We start from the raw sequence: 6,000 nt of genomic DNA on the forward strand, positions 1-6,000 counted from the left end.
CACCTGGTAACTTTATGGCTACTTCCATAAAGAGGCCAACCCAGCACTCCTGCTGGTGTGCCTACACCACACTGACCTCCCCACTGCTTCACCCTTCATCCTCCTGTCAAGTAGCAGCAGCATCACTGTGAAGAAGCCAGATCAGGCATCCTCAAACTTCGGCCCGCTAGATGTTTTGGACTACAATTCCCATCTTCCCCGACCACTGGTCCTGTTAGCTAGGGATCATGGGAGTTGTAGGCCAAAACATCTGAAGGGCCGCAGTTTGGGGATGGCTGAGCCAGATAAACAGTGCACCCCCTCCTAGCTAGCACCTCCTGGCAGCAGCTGTCCCAGGTTTTAGTCAGGAATCTTCCCAAGCCCCGAGTGCCAGGGATTGAACTGGGGTTTCCTGCATGCTAAATTATCAACTAAAAAGGTAAAGGTAAAGGAGCCCTGACAGTTAAGTCCAGTCGCAGACGACTCTGGGGTTGTGGCGCTCATCTCACTTTACAGGCTGAGGGAGCCGGCATTTGTCCGCAGACAGTTTTTCCAGGTCATGTGGCCAGCATGACTAAGCCGCTTCTGGCGAAACCAGAGCAGCGCACAGAAACACAGTTTACCTTCCTGCCGGAGCAGTACCTATTTATCTACTTGCACTTTTGGGAGTGCTTTCGAACTGCTAGGTTGGCAGGAGCTGGGACCGAGCAATGGGAGCTCACCCCACCACGGGGATTCGAACCGCCAAGAGGCTCAATGATTTAGACCACAGTGCCACCTGCACCCCTAAATTATCAACTACTGAGCTGTAAAAAAAGATATAGTTTTGAAGAAAGTCACATGAGTTCCAAGGATGTGTTTTATTAGCAGAAGTAGGAAGAATTACAGACCTGAGAAGAGCTACACTTCTGGCAATGAACAGAGTCACAAGGTTTCCTGAACTTTTAATTTACACTTTTGAACTATGCATTTCTCTGGTGTCTAAATCAATCTTCCCAGATGAGCAATGAAATGGAATAAGAACAGTCTTGCCAGCCTGGTTTAGGGAGAAAATTAAAAATGATGTGGGAAGAATGAATGCTTGGTTACAGACAGTGAATCTTTTCCATAAATGATGCTTATTTTATATGTAGATGAGTGATTAATGTGATTTTTTGGTTTGGTACTTACTTTTTGAATGTGGAGTGGAATATTTATTTTAACAGTTTCTTAGATAAAGTGTGAGTTGAGCGATCTAGATTCCTGAGAGGGGGGGGGGCTGATGAAATGCATGTTCCTTTTCACAGGGCTGTTATTGTTGCTATTGAAGCCTTCCTGCCTAGGAGATCAAGGTCATTGAGATGGATTTGTTCCATCATGCATTTTGGAGAGGATTTTTCATTATAGATTTCACAGCTGAGTGTAGTGTTTGCACCTTCAACTATATATTCTCATGTACTGTAGAATAACCTGCTCTGTGGCGAAAGGCTTCTCCTTGTCTCTGTACAGTGCTCGGGTTACAAACGCTTCAGGTTACAAATTAAGTTCTTAACCAGAGGTACACTGTAGTTGATTGGTGCATTCACTGGGTTTGATAATCCCACAAACACCTGGCTAAGTGCATGCTTTTGTATGTGACCAGTTTTTGAGCAAATCCCCAGTGCTGCAGCCTTGACATCGAAGAGTGCCTACTTCTGACTTTTCATTTTGCTTTGCAAGTAGCGGTCAAAATGTAATTCAGGTTTCATTGCTGAGAGCTTCGTGCTGGCTTTAGAAGAGGGAAGTATTTTTCAACTACGACAAAATCCATTGGACGAAAAGGTGGATTTTGAAGGAAAAAGCAGGCACGTAGGTGTAGCCAGGGCCCCCCGGAGGGGCAACACGCCCCCCCCCCCGATCAAGTAAAACAATAGAAATACTTAACTAACTGACCAATTACATTGGTTCTGCCCCCCCCAACAAAAGTCCTGCCCCCCTAACAAAGTCTTCCCCTCCCCTAACAAAAATCCTGGCTACACCCATGAGCAGGCATATTTTTATTTATTCAAATACATAGCTTGTCTTGCTTCTAGGTTTGGAAGTGTGGAACACTGTATTGAACAGTAATTGTAGATTATTATTATTATTTAATTCATTTCCATACTGGTTTGTATTTTAAAGGGGAAAAAATCTCAAAGCAGTTTACAACACATTTAAACATCAAATAAAACAATCAAGAATAAAACATTACATTACTGAAGAAAGACAAAGCAACGTAATTATCAGGAAATAAAAATATTACCTTCAAACATTTCAAAAGAAAACATTACTAAAGGAAGTTAAATATAAAGCACATATTTAAAGCAGTATAATTAACGAGAGAGTAAGATAGTATCATAAGCAGAGAACATTGCTGCTGCTGTCGCTGCCAGTCCTGCCAATGATGGTTCATGGCAGGTTGCGGCTGTGGGAGCTCAGGCTCGATGACCTGGGTCTGCAGTAAGAGACAGCGAAGATGTTGTTAAATCAATCAAAATGATGGGCTGTCATGTTCAAGTCCAGTTTAAAGAACTTCAACTTGATGTAGAGATTGTTTAAGAATAGTTCAAATAATAAATTACAAAACTACAGTTCCAAGGTTCCTTCGGGTAAAGGGAACGATAGGGAATTAAATATTCTGATTGCAAATTTAGGAGCCTTTCGTAACTCAAGCGATAGGTTCTTCTTTCTAACTCATGCCCTGTGCTTGTCACTTCCCTGTTTTCTCAGGGTGGCCAGATAGAGAACTTGATGGGGCTTCGCTTCCAACACCTTTAATAGATTTGTAGAACGAATAATTTCAGCAGTTGTAGCTTACATGTCAAATTGCACCTGCTGAAAATCCAGAGTTGAGGATTGTGTGGGTGAGCTAGAAGCCAGAAGTAGATTGCAAGCTGGGCAGCTGGGAGACATAGCCACACCTGATTTTCTACAGGAATGCAAGGCTGTGGTTATGGAAGTAGCAAGACCTTATTAGGGTGTTAATGTTGTGAGTCCCTCCACTATAGGTTCAGGTTAGATATATGTGTAAATAAACCATATATCATAAGGACACCACAGTTTCCACTGTCCCTCATTCTGAGGAAACCAAACCCTGGGTACACAACTGGATCCCCTGGAATCTCACACTGCTTTGAAATTGGGGTGCCATGCAGCAATATCATAATTGCTCATTTGGGAACAGAGAGAGAGACCAAGTGAATGTGCAGGTCAGCATTTGAAACTTGTTGGGTTGACACCCTGCTACGTTCATAATAGTTTTTTGTTGTTAAGGTATTTTCTCCATTAACAAAGCTTAAAAATACAACAATTAGCATGTGGGGAGTCTGAAAAAAACACCTATGGTAAAACAGGGGTTCATGTATTCATAAAGGTTGGTAACTGTACATAGCTTCTTCGGTAGAGTCCTCAGAGTCCAACAAGGGCAATGAAACAACCTTGGGAGGGGAAGTAGAATTGTTTTGGTGATTCAAGTTTGTATGTACAACGGGGGCTGACCATAAGAAAAACCATCCCTCCAAATCTACAGCCTCTTCCCCCAAAGTAAAAGAGTCTGGCCCCAGGGTCAGAACCACCACCACCCCAAGGAATAGGCATAAGGTTACCCATTGAGCTTCATGGTTAAGGAGAGATTTGAACCTGTGCTTTTTCCCATATGTAAACTGAACATTCTATTCATCATAAATAGGACTGGTGGTCATGCTGGTTTTGTAGCCTCTAACTTTGGACAACCAACTGCATCAATAAAACCTGTATGTGAACAAATAATTTTACTGCAGAATTGCATCTGATTGCAGAATTTCCCCAGGGAAAGAAAAAGCCAAAAACAAATTCACTGGCACAAGAGATGGGGAATCGTGAAATCCAATTTTCATCTCAGCAATTCAAGAAGCAAGAGCATACGCCTGCTGTCTATCCCTAGGGCTAGGATGGAGAACCTGTGGGCCTCTAGATCAGGCATAGGCAAACTCGGCCCTCCAGATGTTTTGGGACTGCAATTTCCATCATCCTTGACCACTGGTCCTGTTAGATAGGGATGATGGGAGTTGTAGTCCCAAAACATCTGGAGGGCCAAGTTTGGCCATGCCTGCTCTAGATGTTGTTGAACTCCACCTTTCATCAGATGGTCAGGGATGATGGGAATTAGATAACACCTTGAGGGCCCCAGGTTCCCTGTTGCTGCTTTAGGGAGAACCTTAAATTTCATTACAGCTCTAAAATGTGATAAGTGAGCAGTCAACAGGAAATATGTTTTTTCATACAGGGGTACCTTTTCCCAGCAAAAGCCATTATTGTGGTTTGTTAGTCAGAAAGCAAGTCAGTACAACTTTTTCCTAGCATGATAAGATCTCTACTGCTGAAATGGCATTACAGTGGTGCCTCGCTAGACGAAATTAATTCGTTCCATGGGTCTTTCCTTATAGCGAAAAATTCGTCTAGCGAATCCCATAGGAATGCATTGAATTTTTTTGAATTTTATTTGCCCATAGGAATGCATTAATTGAATTTCAATGCATTCCTATGGGAAACCGCAATTCGCTAGACCAATTTTTCGTAAAACGCATTCGTCTAGCGAGGCAACCTCTGCTTGAAAAATCCTTTCGTTAAGCGGAAATTTCATTAAGCAGGGCATTCGTTAAGCGAGGCACTACTGTACTGTTAAAAGAATCCTATGCCTTGCAAAACAGGTGGCAGTGCTAGCTCTAAAGTTACTTATTTGATGTTAATGGTCACAGGAAGCTGCCTTATTCTAAGTCAGAGCACTGGCTCATCTAGTGTTGTCTACATTGACTAGCAATGACTCTCTGGGGTTTCAGACAGGAGACTTCTAGAGCCCTACCTGGAGTTGCCAGGGATAAAACCTGAGACCTTTTGCATGCAAAGTATATATTCTGCCACAGAGCTATAGTCTCGGAGCCCCTAAGTGCCTTGCTGGATTATGGCCATGGGCAGAGAAATGGGATGTTGTTGTTGTTTTTTTGTATGAGGCTGGCAGTTTGAAAAGATGTAGCCTTGCCCAGGGAGTGACCTCTGTCTGGCTTTTGCATTGATCAGTTGTTTGTAAGTGTAAATAATTTATTTAACTGCTTTTCAGACTATTTGATGCGGTAGAGCAAAGGAATTAGCAGGTATAGAAAACAAGGCATAAACACACACACACATGGATTGTGTACTTCTGAAAATCTCTTCTCTCTAGGCATTGGAATTTACAGTTTAACTCTTCCACCTGTATCTGAAGAAGGGTGCATGCACACGAAAGCTCATACCAAAATAAAAAACTTAGTTGGTCTTTAAGGTGCTGCTGGAAGGAATTTTTTTATTTTGTTTCTTCCACCTGTTGTTCCCTTAAAACCAACAGCTTAACCAAAGAATTAAGCTGCCATGATTGGATGTTAATATTAGGACTAGCTCGTCTTTGTCTTTTTGCATCTTTGTATCATTTAGTTTGAGGTTTACTTTTAACTCTGTGCATCAACGAAGGCTTGTGCCAGTGAATTTGTATTTGGCTCATTCTTTGTGCCTAATCCCTTCATAAAATAAACGAGCCTTGAACTAAAAAGTAAAAAACAACAATGAATCAACGAGAGAACAAACATTAGCTCAAGTACTAACTTTTTAATGATGTTTTTAAAAAGTCTCCGTGAATGGGAATGGGCTCTGAGTGAACATCACCACAGAGACTGCAGACATGCGGGTGCTTTGATAGACACGAACATATTACTAGCTACTGCTCAGAAGAACAAATTCAAGGACAAAGAAAGCCCCATTGTTGATTCAGAGAGTTGAAAATCTAGAGTAGTCCTCAAACCAAATGGCGGGAAAGTGTGAGGAAATATGGCCATTAGAATGAGCTAAAGCTGGCTGTATGAGCAGGTATCAGGCTACCTTCCATCCCTACTGTTGTTTGGCCAACTCCAGACTGACAGTATTTGATGGGAGGGATTTACGTGCAAACTGGAAAGTTAGGTACACACCATTAAAGTGGATTGAAGCCAGAAGTGGCTTGCCGAATGGGGCAGAGCT

Source organism: Zootoca vivipara, chromosome 7, assembly GCF_963506605.1.
Source record: "Zootoca vivipara chromosome 7, rZooViv1.1, whole genome shotgun sequence".
NCBI classification, from domain to species: Eukaryota; Metazoa; Chordata; class Lepidosauria; order Squamata; family Lacertidae; genus Zootoca; species Zootoca vivipara.